The sequence below is a fragment of the Chrysochloris asiatica genome, unplaced genomic scaffold (assembly GCF_000296735.1).
Source record: "Chrysochloris asiatica unplaced genomic scaffold, ChrAsi1.0 scaffold00074, whole genome shotgun sequence".
Taxonomy (NCBI): Eukaryota; Metazoa; Chordata; class Mammalia; order Afrosoricida; family Chrysochloridae; genus Chrysochloris; species Chrysochloris asiatica.
The window spans coordinates 5,564,938-5,580,097 of record NW_006408592.1 but is presented as its reverse complement, the minus strand read 5'-3'; positions in this window follow the sequence as shown (position 1 = coordinate 5,580,097).

Below are 15,160 nucleotides of genomic sequence, written 5' to 3'. Positions count from 1 at the left end.
GTTGTACCTCATGACTGATCTGGATATGTTCTTTTTGACAATTAAAAAGCCCCATAGGGTTTCCAAGGCTGTCAGTCTTTAAGGAAGCAGACTGCTCCGTATTCTCCTGTGGAGTGGCTGGTGGGTTCTATTTTCAGGGCAATATGGAAGACCCATACATTTAGATATATTCTACAGAGAATTACATATTAAGCCTTAAACAGTGACTGAGCAAAGACAATCACCCAGTTCAGGGGAAATGATCAGACTGATTCCAAAATGGTTTCCTGTGAATTCATGGCCACAGCAAAACAAAGAGCACAGGAGGCCTCTTGCAAAGAGTTACTACGAGAACAAAGACTTTGTCTCAAAGACAGGGACTTCTTTGGTTCTCTGCTGTATCTCCAGCGTCTGGTCCAGTCCTGGGCATATGCAGTAAATGTTCATCGAATGGATTCTCAGCAGTTAGAAATCTCAGAGTGATTTCTAAGAATTATAGTCCCATTTGTAGTTGTTAAGTGCTGTCGAGTTGGTTCAAACTTATAGCGACCCTGTACAGGATTTGTGAGTGACTGGTGAGTCTGAACTGCTGACCTTATGGCTCAAACCCATGTTGTTGTTGTTGCTTTGTGCCATTGAGTCACCTCTGACCCAGAGTGACCCTGTATAGGGTTTCCAAGGAGCTGCTGGTGAGCTTGAGCCACCGACCTTGCTGGTCAAACCAACTTTGCAGTTAAGCACATTCCAACCCATAGCCCCTGGAAAAGTCTTCTAAACAGCCATGATGGACACAGCTGAGGCCCTCATGTGGCCCGGCCCCAACATCTTCTACTTTACTTCTCCAAGTCCACCTGAGATAGGGAGCACCACAAGACCTTGTCCATTTGGCAGTTTATTCATTGTAAACAAACCACCCATATGATTTCTGTATTTTACTTCCTGTTGCTGCTGTTAAGTGCTGTCGAGTCAATTCTGTTCTGACTCATAGCAACCCTTTATAGGGTTTCTGAGGAGCGACTGGGGAGTTTGAACCACCAACCTTGAGGTTCAAACCGACCTTGCCGCTCAGTTCTTATGCTATAGCAACACACTAGGACTCGTTAGTTAGAATTGCTTTTGTTGTTAAAAAGCTATGGAGTCAGCTCCAACTCAAAGAGATCCATCCTCCTATACAGGGTTTCTGGTCAGGTCACCCGGTTTTACCCACCTTGAAGGACAACTTTTTCCTGGGATGGTGAAAGCCACCAGACCCTGGGAGACATGGAACAGGCGCGCTGAAGAACTATGCGCATGCGTGACATCACAGAATCCGTTTGTCTTTCCCTACCAGAGGCCCTTGTAGTGGAATCCATCTGGAAGAACTGCTGTTCAAAAACGCTATTAGCATGGCTTCTCCTAAACGGGTCACTTTCTGGAAATTCATTCCTACCCTCTGAGTAAACATGGTGCCTAAAACTTAAAAAAAAAACCCAACAGCAAAGGCTTTGTGTAGGAAGTCAGGGGTTAAGCGTTGCATTAAACCCACCTCTGCTCAACTTGAAAGCCTCTTTCCTATAGTAAAATTTGCTCATATGGAAATTCTGCCTCACCTGAAAATCCTTTATCAGTCAAAGGAAATAACCCTCCCTTGTAGAGTTCTTAAGCAAGCCCAGTAACAATGGGAGAGGGACTACAGAAATAGGGACAGGGTCATGATTGCGGCACATGCACACTTTCAGATTTTAAAAGTTTCAAAAGTTGTTTCTGGGGCTTTGACCACCTGGCTATGAGTCATAGCCACCAGGATCCCAACTTTCAGAAAACACGCAGCTATTTCCAGTAAATTATTAAAGCCACACCTAGGCAAGTTCCTTGATTCTCTGTGCAAGTCTGATGCAAAACTGTAACTCCCTGGGTTTGTTGGGTGTAGGAGTCTACTTTTAAACACCCTCCACTTGTGGGTGAAACATCCACATTGTTGATTAATGAAAGGAAAGAATTCAAATGCAGTCTGAATTTTTGTCAAGGCTCAAAGTGGAGTTAGGACTACCACTGTAAATCGCAGCCTTTTGCTAACCAAGTGCTTCAGAATTTAAGCAATCGTACAGTTTAAACAGCTCACTTTTCAATTAGCAACATAGTGCTTTAACCATGGCGCCAAAGGATTCCTTTATACAGCATTGTTGTTATTGTTGTTAGGTGCCGCACAGTCGATTCTTACTGGTAACGACTCTGTATAGGATTTCCAATTCTTTTCAAGAGCTGAACACCTCATCTTTCTCCTGTGGAGTGACTAGTGGGTTTGAGCTGCTAACTCTGTGGTTAGCAGTCCAGTGCTTATCCTTTAGCACAATTAGTGCTCCTTTATATAGAAAATGCTCCTGTTGTTAGTGTTGTGGAGTTGGTACTGACGCACAGCGACCCTGCATAATAGGGTTTTTGAGGCATGACTGATGAGTTTTAACTGCCAACCTATGGTTACCAGTCCAGTGCTTATCATACAGTGCCAAGTAATAGATATAATTTATTGCATTAAGCACCAAACATGTGATACTTTGTGTATACTATTCTAATTTCATAACTCGCAAGACAGAAAATATTATTCCCAATTTATAGATGATGCAGTTGAGACAGAGAAATTAAGAAATTTGCCGGACTTCTTTCATATAGATGATCAGAGATAAAGCTAGAATTTAAGTAAGTTTCAAGTCCTGTTTACTAAACCAGAACTTCTCAAAATAGGAAAGCTTTTTAAAAGTGAATACTGCCTTCTGATATATATATTTGAACTTTTTATTGTTATTTGAGTGAAAGTTTACAGAGTAAATTGATTTTCCATTCAACAATTCCTACACATGTTGTTTTGTGATACTGATTACAGTCCACTTAATGTAACAATATTTTTTACATTTTCTCCTTATGTTTACCATTTCCATTCATTCCTCTTTCTGATTCATTCCTCTTTGCTGAGTTTTATCCCTGGGCAAATGCTGCCTTTTAAAACTTTTTATTGTGAATTGGGTGAAGGCTTACAGAGCAGACCAGTTTTCCATTAAACAATTCTTACACATTTTGTTTCATGCTATTGACTACAATCCCCACAATGAAAATCACTTTCCCCTATTTCCTGATTCCATTCCCTTTTCTTTCGTAACCCTTCTGAACTTTATTCTTGGGTAAATACTGCCCTTGTGATCTCAAATAGTTAGGTGTAGGCACCTCTCTCACATTATTGTTTCCTTTATAGATCTTTCTATTGTTTGAAGGCTGAGCCAGGAGGTAAGTTCATTTCCAGACCTGAAGGGTGACTAAGGGCTGTAGTCTCAGGGACTACACCAGTTGCTATCTAACCAGTAAGCCAGGTCTTTTTTTAAAAATGAATTTTGAGTTTTGTTCCATAGTTTTCTCCCACTTTATCTAAAATCTTCTAATGTGATCCCTTTCAGAGAAGTAAGTAATGGTAACTGGGTACCAACTAGTCGTTCTGGTCTTATGGTGGTGGAGATCAATGTTTGCATGGTTCATTAATTAGTTCCTTGGACTAATTGCATCCATGTTTCTTAGATTTTTCTTTACTCTTCTTTCTTCTGGATAGGAAGAACCAATAACTGCACCTTAGATGGTCACTCATGAGCATTTAAAACCTCAGTGCTACTCATCAAAGTAGGATGCAGAACATTGTCTTTGTGGACTGTGCCAATTGACCTTGGTGTCCCCCAAGGCCATAGAGAATCCTGAGTCCCCAGGCCCAGTGATTTATTACCTCAATGTATTTGTTCATATCTAAGAAGTTTTCATAACTCCCCTCTATGCTCCACTACATTCTTGGATATATTTGCAAATTCTACCCTTTAGTGTAGTGGTTACAAATTGAGCTGTTAACCTCAAGGTCAGCAGTTCAAACCTACCAGCCATTCCACAGGACAAAGAAGAGGCTTTCTGCTCCCATAAAGAGTTACAGCCTCAAAAACCCTACACAGGGGCACTGTGAGTCAGAGCTGACTCCATGGCTCACCACCACCACCACCAATCTCATATAGTTGATTGCTCTGAGGAATATGATGTCCCTCTTTGGTGTTATTGTACAATACATATTGCTTGCCTGAAAGGTGAGGCAGGGACTAAGTTCAATTCTAGGCTCTGTGGATATTTATATGGAAAATATTGTATTTAAACTTTTGTACCCACACACCCAAATTCATCTCTGAGTGGTGGTAAGCTGATCTCTCAAAGAGGCCAAATAGATGTATTATCCACTCACTTTAAAACCAGGACTTCAAATTGGCTCAAAACGGTTCAGTTAGGGTCAGTGGGAATGACAGCAGCATACATATTACATAGCAACCAAATCTTTTGCATGTCAGATGTTGATCCCCATAGGAAACAGGCAGAGATGTCCTGCTCAAAGATGGCAGCCAATCCCAAGACATTCAAACATTCAAAGCTGTGCATTTGACTATGAGCAAGGCACTGCTGTCTGTTTCCTATTCTGGCCAGAACCTGACTTGCAAGAGATTTGATTGCTATGCAATGCATACACTGCCCTTGTTTCTGCTGGCTACGATTGAATTGTTTCTAATTAGTTTGAAGTCCTGCTTAAAACCTTACTGACTTATTATCCTACAGGATAAAGTTATTTCACAGGCCATTCAAAGCCTTTAGAATCTTATCCTGGCCTGTCTCTCTACTCTTGCTTTTTCTATTCCCCTATAACTCCCTAAATATCTTTGGTTCCCTAAATGATTTTTTACTTGAATAAATCTGGTAAATTTTTCTTAAGTTTTGACCTAAAGATTTGGTTTTCCCTTGAGAAGCCTTCTGTGACCTTCCCAGACAGAAAGAAGGACATTGCCTTGCGTGATCCTTCGTTCTGAGCACTCAGATCATTCCTGTAGACATTGTTGTATCCTCTCTTGACCATAAGCTATCTGAGGAGGACAAGTAGTGAAATCTCCAGTACCCAGTATAGTATCTGAATAAACCAGTGACTTAAGAACCTACTTGAAGTCTACTAATAGCTGTATGGCCTCAATCACCTCAGGAAGGCACAGAGAAAAATTTCTGTACCTTCTGGATCTCACTTTAGCCTCTGAATTCCCTTCAATGTTTTTCATTCCTGGAGACTTAGTAGTCATTTTCTTGCAAATGGTATATGCTCATTCAGTGTTCCTTGGATGACATGATGAATGATTGGATGGCTCTGATGGTCCAGAATTCTTGAACAACCTATGCAGCAGGTCCCTCCCACTTATTAAATGTAGCAGCTTATTATCTTTCAAATATAAATATGAGACTACTGATGCACAGTTTTTGTAGATATTTTAAACATATTCCACTATTTTCCCCCCAACATTTTGTTTGGTGCTGCCCTGGGATATGTGTTATTCTTAGAAGAGATCCTTGAATCTCTGTTCAAGTTTCTCCTCTGCTAAAGGACAAGATCAGCTATTAGCCCAGGAAGGGCTTTATAAAAACCTCATTACAATGTTGCCATCTTTTCAGTGTTGCAGATAAGCACACTGAAAATTCAGTAAAGTTATGTAACTTCCCAAATGCTCTTAGTTTATAAACAATGGAGCTGGAATTTGGCCTCAGGTGTTCTGACTCCCAAATCCGTGCTTTTACCACTGCAACCACAATATTGTCCCAGTCTATGGTCAATTGTGAAGACGGAGCGAGATAATGACAGTGAAATTGCTTTGGAGTGTATAAAATGCTAGACATATGTCAGATTTAAAAACAATATTATTCACCAGCCTGCCAACAAGTAGCATTAATTTGTGCAGAACGTAAATCCTAAGTAAGATCACCCCCTCAAAGCAAAAATAGAAAAAAGGGGAAAGTTGTTTAATAGAGAAAACAGAAAATTAAAAAAACCCCACAATTCAGCAGACAATATGAATTGTAACATTTAATATGTAACATTAGTCCCTTGAAAATGAACAGAATTAATCTCAGACTTCGAAAATACTGTTTCAGCTAGAAGAAACTTACATGGTCAGATCCTTTTACTTCCTCCTTTTACTGAAGCTAAAACTGAAACAGAAAGAGAAGTGGCTTGTATAGATCCCACAGCAAGATCTGGAATAAGAACCCAGAAGTTCTGAATCTGAATCTAATACTCTTCATATTGCACCGTCTTATCAGACCCAATTTAGAAGACTGCCAAGGGAATTTGATCAAATCTCGATCACTGTTCAGCATATCCCATAGAAGATACACTCTTCTAGGTTTATCAGTTAAAATGGGCCAGGCAGATCTCTTAATTTTTAGAAATGTATGTGGGTGTATCTAACCCTCCTTTCTGAAGGGCAATTAGCTCTTGAAATTGAGTTATTGCTTATGAAAATATCTTAGTTCTTTAAGAGTTTCAAATGGTTTTCTACCTGAAGCAAATGAAATTTGTAGCTTGGAATGCTCAAGTTCATCTCCAAGGGAGAACAGCTCAATGTTTTATTTAGATGCATCTGGTTTTTCTCATTATTTCTCTGCTAGTCAAAAAGGCTGCCTTGAGCCAATTTCTTTCTAAATAAAATCTTTCTAATCAGATTTTCCACTGTATATGGATTTCATCTGAATATGATCCTTAACTTGAAAATTGAAAATCATTCTTTCCTCTACTGCAATGTGCAATGTGCAATGGAGACAATGGCTTAAAGCAACAGACAGAATGGCAACTGATCCATTAGCATGTGTTACAGCAGATAAGTATAGTATGCCTACTATGTGTTAGAGATTACAGGAGTAAAATGACACAGAATATAAGGGCAGTAAATTAAGAGCTCAAAATGTGAGGTCAGATTGGGGTATATATCTCAGTAATAGCACCACTTGCACTGTTGCCTTAGGCAAATTCTTTACATTTCTTACAGTTTTCTCTTTTTAAAATAGGAGGACAATAGCATTAAGCTTATAGGACTGTTCTGAGTAATGAAAGAGAAATAAGAATAGTTATGATTTAATGAGACCTTGCTGTATCTGGCATTGAGTCAAATCCTTAGTGCATGAAACAGGGTAGAGAGAAATTAAGGGCACTGGGAAAGTTTTAGCTTGTTCAAAGTAAAATGAGATTCAGATAGCCATAACAGTTATAGTTAATATGTAGCTTCTTCCCTAACTACCTATCATAGTCAATTACTATCCTATAGTTATTTGCTTTCTCTTTTTTGATTAATAATTTCTTCTTTTAATTCATAGCTAATCCCCACTACAAGGATTATCCCAGAAAGGGAGAAAACAGCTACATATTTCTTGTGAAGGCCATGGGCAAGCACCCCTGGGAAAAAGCTAATGGTGCCTATTAGAGACAATATGTCTGAAACGGTCAGCACAATTCAAGATAAACAAAAAAACAAAGAAGTTACTGAAATTTCTCGGGCTCCTACCCTATTCCCAAGATCCCTATAAATTCTCTTTCCCCTTTTCCCTCAGGGAGGCATATCTGGGAGATCCCAGCTCCCTTGCCTTCATGTATATTGATACTCAATAAATGCTTTGCTCTTTGCTCTAAGCGCTGCCTCTGTGTCCACGGAGCTAAAATATGACCTTGAATATATCCCACCTGAATTAGAGATCATCACAAGACCAGATTTGATGCTTTATACACTAATGACCTAAGGCTAAAAGAGTTGTGGGATGATATCAAGAACATCATACAGGAAGAAATAAGAAGACAAGAAAGAAGGAAAAGACCAAAATGAATGGTAGAAGAGACCCCAAAACTTGCCTTCCAGTGAAGAGATGCTAAAGCAAATGGAGGAAATAAGTAGGTAAAAGAACTAAAAAGAAAACTTCAAAGGACAGCTATAGAAGTCAAGTATTATAATGATATGTGCAAAGACCTGGAGTTAGAAAACTAAAAGGGAAGAACACATTCAGCATTTCTTAAGCTGAAAGAACTGAAGAAAACAGTCATGCCTTGACTTGCAATATTGAAGGATTCTATGGACAAAATATTAAATGATGCAGAAAGCATCAAAAGAAGATGGAAGGAATATACTGATACGCAGTACCAAAAAGAAATAGTCAATGTTCAACCATTTCAAGAGGAAGCATGTGATCAAGAGCCAACAGCACTGAAGGAACAAGTCCAAGGTACATTGAAGATATTGGCAAAGAACAAGACTCTGGGGATTGAAGGAATACAAATCAAAATCTTTCAAAAAATTAAAAAAATATTGGAGGCACCCACTCATTTAAGAAATTTGAAGATCAGCTGATTGGAAGAAATTTGAAGGTCAACTGATTGGAAGAAATCCATATTTGTACCCACTCCAAAGAGAGGTGACCCAACAGAAGGCAGATTTCATTGAACAAAATCATTAATATAACATGCAAGTAAAATATTACTAAAGATAATTAAAAAACAACTGTAATAGTACACTGATTGAGAACTACCATAGGTTCAAGATGGATTCAGATAAAGACGTGGAGCAAGGAATATCACTACTGTTGTCAGATGGATTTTGGCCCAAAGCAGAGAATGCCAGAAAGATGTTTACTTGTGTTTTATTGACTATGCAAAGGCTTTCAACTGTTATAGATAACATTGTGAAGAATGGATATTCCAGAACACTTAATTGTGCTCATGAGAAACCTATACATAGACCAAGAGGCAGTTGTTCTACATAACAAGAGCATACTGAATAGTTTAAAATCAGGAAAGGTATGTTCCAGGGTTGTTTTCTTTCACTTTACTTATTCAATCTGTATGACGAGTAAATAAACAAAGAAGCTGGATTATATGATGAAGAATGAAGCATCAAATTGGAAGAAGACTCATTAGCAACCTACCATATGCAGATAATATAACCTCACTTGCTAAAAGTGAAGAGGACTTAAAATACTGATGGAGACTGAAGACCAAAACCTTCAGTATGGGTTGCACTTCAATGCAAAGAAAGCAAAAATCCTCACCACTGGATCAATAAATAACATCATGATATATGGAGAAAGGTTTGAAATTGTTAAAGACTTCAATTTGCTTGGACCGACCATGGATACTCATGAAAGCAGCAGCAGCCAAGAAATCAAATTATATCTTGCATTAGGCAAATCTGCTGCACAAGACCTTTTTGAAGAGTTCAAGACCAAACATTTCATTTTGAGGACTAACGTGCACCTGACTCAAGCCACAGTATTTCAAAAGCTTCATATGCATGTGAAAGTTGGACAATGAATAAGGAAGACCTTAGAAAATTTGATGCATTTGAGTTATGGGATTTGAGAAGAATATTAAAAGTACTCCATGCGCTGTCAGAAGAACAAACAAATCTGTTGGAAGAAGTACAGCCAGAATGCTTCTTAGAAACTAGAATGACTAAACTTTGAATCTCATACATTGGACATGTTATCAGGAGGAGAAGGCCATCATGATTAGTAAAGTGGAGGCTAAGTGAAAAAAGGAATACTCCCAATGAAATGGATTGGCACAATGGCATCAGCAGTGGACTCAAGTGTAACAAAAATTATGAGGATGATACAGGACAAGGCAGAGTTTTGATCTATTGTGTACAGGGTTGCTATGAGATGGAGTCTACTTGATACTTGCTAACAACAGCAAACTAGGTAGGTAAAACTGATTTTTATTTTACAGTTTAGGAAGTTGAGACTTAAGTTAATTAACCAACAACTTTGCACAGAAATGAAGGGTGAAGACAGGACTTGAACCTGGATCTGTTCTGTTCCAGAATCCACATTTATTTTTTAATCAGTGCTAATAAGTCTTAAGGAGTCGTGGTGTGGTGCTGTGGGGAATGTGTCAGACTGCAAAGTCATTTGAACTGCAAGCTCGATGGCTCAAGCTCACCAGCTGCTCCTTGGAAACCCTATACAGGGTCGCTATGGATCAGAATCAACTCAACGATACTTAACAACAACAATAAATCTTAACATTTACATTAGTATCTATATATACTATTAATAACTGTATTTGACACATGCATTTGATACATTTGTCTATAATCTATGTACTTACCATGTTTAGCATAATATCTGATATATAAATAATACAGGGCATGAAGTGAAGGCGAAAAGCTATGTTGGTAATATGATAAGAGTTCAGAGAAGGATGAGATTACATAAGGCTTTAGTGGTCAAGAAGTCTTCAGGGAAGAGACAGAACCTATGTGGAGTATTGAAGGCTGGTATGGCCAGCACTGTTAGCTGCGAACTCTATCATCCATTCGCCTCTTCCTCTTCAGTAGTAGAATGCCCAGTTGAAAGATGTTTACTAGCACCCCTTACAGTATGGTGTGGCAGCTAGGTGTGACTAAGTTTGGCCAGAGTTATCTAAAGGGGTATAATATAGAGTTCTTTCAGGAAGTCTCTTACTGAAAGGGAAGGAAATAGACTGCCCTTCCCTTTCTCCATCCTGTGTGTAAGTTGGATATGAAGCTGGAATTCTGATAACCATGAGGACTCTGATGGTGAGGGTTAAACCATAAAGATAGCAGAGGAGAAAGCTAGTTGGATCCTGAGTACTTGATAATTCTGAAATTACTATGCCAGCCCTGAGATACCTACCTTTAGAATTCTCTTATTAGAAAGAAAAATAGTGTCCACTCTTTAAACTATTGCTGTTTTGGGTCATATGCAGCTAAAAATATGATACCAATATGAGGGTATAGAATTAATAAATGGGAGCATATATATTAAGCTGAGGAATCTATCAGAGTATAAACTTGGTAGAGAAAAATGAAATTTTTGCTAATTCTTTAAAGTTCTGGTTTTCTTGTGGAGAAAAGCATGAGGGGTGGAAAGATTAATTATCTTTCAGTTCCATTTTTTCACAATTTTTGTGATGTCTTCTCTTGTAAGTGTTAGTTATAAGAACACTGGGATATTGGACTCAGACATACCTGAATTGAACTTTACATTCTAACAGTTACTTTCTATATGATTTTTGTAACTCCCTTCACCTGTCTGACTTCAGTTTTCAAACCTATAAAATGGGACAGTAATACCTACTTCAATTATTTCTAGTTGGGATGCTAGCCACAAGGTCAGCAGTTCAAATCTACCAGCCTCTTTGTGGGAGAAAGATGAGGCTTTCTGCTCCTGTAAAGACTTACAGCCTTGGAAACCCTGTACAGGGCCACTGTGAGTCCGAACCAACTCAACAGCACAATTTCACCACCACCTACTTCGTAAAATTGCTGTGAGGATGGGAGAGAATATTTATTCTTAGGATTTAACAATCTCACGGAGTAGGTGGTGGTGACAGTGTGCTGTGGAGTTGGTTCTGACCCATAGTGACCTGAGGCTATAAATCTTTACTGGAGCAGAAAGCCTCATCTTTCTTCAGTGGAACTGCTGGCAGTCTCGAACTGCTGACCTTCAGGTTAGCAGCCTGACTCATAACCACTATGCTATCAGAAATCTTTGCTATCAGATTTTATAGAAAGGAAAAGGGTCTGACCCAACATCATATAGCACATAACTACCTACTTCCTTCAAGTTGATTCTGATTCATAGTCAACCTATGTAGATTTTCTAAGGGTAAAATCTTTTCGGGAGCAGAAAGCCCCCTCTTCCTGACCTTGAGGTTAGCAGCCCAATGCATAACCCACCATGCCACCAGGGTTACTAGGAAGTAACTAGTAGAACTTAAATTTCAACCCAGTTATTTCTGACTCCAAAACCCTTGTGTCATTTTAGCTGATGTTTATATGAGGGACTTCAGAGTTTGTGGGAAAATGGAAATAAAAGACAATGGAATTATTCCATGAACTTTTTGAAGCCCCTCAGTACTTTCCACCATAAGGAAACTAGAACTTGAAAAGATTAGCAAACATTTACTTTTTCTCTACCATGTTCATACCCTAATTCTCTTGGAGTCCTGATGTGGCGCTGTAAGTACTAGACTGCTTATTGCAAGACATACTGTGAGAATTAACTAAGTTAAAGGTGAGAATGGGAATCAACTGCTTGGCACATTAACAACAAAAACAAAGATGAATGGGTAAGACTTTAGTAGGGTATGGCCAGGACCTTGAAGCTGGATTGGCAACCAGCGTAGAAAGTGCTGAAGGATGCTGGAGTTGAGGAGGCAAAGGGAAAAGAATACAGCCTTCACTATGGAGTACAATTTGACATACAGAAAACAAAAATCCTCACAACTGGACCAAGAAAGAACATCATAATAAATGGATAAAAGATTGAAGTTGTCAACGTTTCATTTTACTTGGATCCACAATCAATTCCCATGGAAGCAGAAGTTATAAAATCAAATCATCCCACACCATATACAAAAACAAACTCAACGTGGATTAAAGACCTAATATAAAACCTAGCATGGTGGTTACGAATCGGGCTGCGAACCTTAAGGTCAGCGGTTCGAAACTACCAGCCGCTCTGCGGGAGAAAGATGAGGCTTTCTACTCCCGTAAAGATTTACACCCTCGGAAACCCTGTACAGGGTCGCTATGGGTCGGAACCGACTCAATGGCACTTAACAACAACAACAACATAAAACCTAAAACTATAAAGATCATCAATGAAAAGATAGGAACAAACTTATGGGTTCTAATACATGGCATACATACAAAAAACAAAACAAAACAAAAAAAACCAACCCACACAAACAATCAAATCCTTAATAGATGAGTGGGACCTCCTGAAAAGGAGAAACTTGTGTGCATCAAAAGATTAAAAGAGTAAAAAGAGAGCCTACAAACGGGGAAAATTTTTTTTTTGCAACACATCAGACAAGGGACTAATATCTAAAATTTATAAAAAACTACAAAACCCCTACAAGAAAAATACAAACAAATAATTGAAAAATGGGTATAGGATATAAACAGTTACTTCACCAAGGAAGACATTTAGGAAGCCAACAAACATATGAATAAATACCCATGATCATTATCCATTAGAGGTGCAAATCAAAACAACAATGAGATATTATTTCACATCAGCATTAACAGTGGGAATTTAAAAAAATAGAAAACAACAAATGCTGGCTAGGGTATGGAGAGACTGGGACCCTCCTACATTGCTTGTGGGACTGTACAATGACTTAACCACTTTAGAAAACAGCATGATGCTTCCTCAGAAAGTTGGCAATAGAAATACCTTATGACCCAGTAATTCCTCTACTGGGTATATATCCACAACAAATTTGAGTCAGGACAACTGAGCAGATATAAGCACACAGATGTTCATAGCAGCACTATTCACAAAAGCATAAAGACGGAGACAGCTTAAGTGCCCATCAGTGGAAGAATGGACAAACTTTGGTACATACACACAATGGAATACTATGCAACATTGATGATTAGCAATGAATCTGTCAAACACCTCATAACATGGATGACTCTGGAGAACATTACCCTGAGTGAAATTAGTCAATCATAAAAGGACAAATATTATATGAGACCGTTATTGTAAAAGTTTAAGAACAGATTTCCAGACAAAGAGAAATATTCTTTGATGGTTACCAGGGGTGGAAGGGGGGGGGGGAGTAATTCAATGGCTGTGCATAGGGTAGGTTATGAGTTGGATTTGACTTACTGATACTTAACAACAGAGTTGGTTAAGAGAAAAAAAGTAGAGGAAGGAATTCTGAATTGAGCTTTAGCAGATCCAAGTGAGCAATTAGGGAAGAGGTTCTTATCCCTATTTGTCTCTGATATCTACCATTAGGGAGGACCCTTGGGAGCTGAATATCCCCATAGTTGAAGGCCTTTAACAGGGGTCCTAATGAAATTAAAGGAGCTCTGGTAGCGTAGTGGTTACGAGTTGTGCTGCTAATCTCGCAGCAGTGTGAAACTACCAGTGTTTCTGGGGTAGAAAGATGAGGCTTTCTGCTCCCGTAAAGATTTACAGCCTCAGAAACCCAATACAGGGTCACTATGAGTGGGAACCGACTGGACCACCACCACCACTGAAATGAAGCCCTGCTACTTAGCTTGGGAAAACATATGATTCAGTTGAGGCTCAGTGATCAGTGAATATCTACTATATGCCAAACACTTAGTGAATCCAACACCTATTGAATGCTTACTATGTGCCAAATTATCTACATCATCTGATATTATTCTTACATTCTGCCTTTGAAATAAATTTACAGATAGAGAAGCAGGGACTCAAGAGGAACTAAACAGTTTACCCAAAGTCACACAACGAAATAAACAGTAGAGTAGATTTTAAACTCATGTACATCTCATTCCAGAGCTTAACTTTCTCTGCTATATATTTGTGAAACTTGCTTGTTAGGCAAACCAGCTTTCAAACACTAGGGTCTTGGAGGCATGAGAAACTTGGCAGGGGGAAGTAACTGCTGGGAATGGGTGGGAAAAGCCTGCATAGTGCATTGGAGAAAACACAGGAGCTTGGGCACCAGACTGGAGAGAGACTAAGGGTTGTCACACACAAAAATTGAGAGAATGGGTAATAAATGTCTGGGGACAGTCCCTGGGATATGGTAACTGCCCAGTAAGTGTTAGTTTCAATGTTGTTGGTGATGATAAAGGCGATGGTGACTAGTCAGCTACTCACTGAGATGACCTCCCTGTATTGGCAGCTGCACTGGGTGTAAAGTTAACCCGACCAAGTGGGTGGGGATTATCAATAGGCCGGCTCTGGATCTATGTGAAATAATATAAGACAAGGCTATGGATGGTGAGTCCAGAATCAGACTGCCTGACTATGGGATTCCAAGCTCTGGTAGTGTAGTGGTTATGAATTGGGCTGCTAACCTCAGGGTCAGCAGTTAGAAACTACCAGCTGTTCTGCGGGAAAAGATGAGGCTTTCTGCTCCCATAAAGATTTACAGCCTTGGAAACCCTGTACAGGGTAGCTATGAGTCAGAACCAACTCCACAGTACATAACAACAACAACAAATTTAGGCAAGGTTGTATCATCTGCATATCGCAGGTTGTTAATGTGTCTTCCTCCAATCCTGATGCCACGTTTTTCTTCATAGAACCTAGCTTCTCAGATTATTTGCTCAGCATACAGAGTGAATAAGCATGATGAAAGAATACAACCCTGTTGCACACCTTTCTTAATTCTAAAACATTCAGTGTTCCCATGTTCTGTTCGAACAACTGCTTTTTGGTCCAGGTACAGATTCCTCATGAGCACAACTAAGTGTTCGGGAATGCTCATACTTCTCAATGTTGTCCATAGCTTGGGATGATCCACACAATTGAAAGCCTTTGCATAGTCAATAAAGCACAGGTAAACATCTTTCTGATA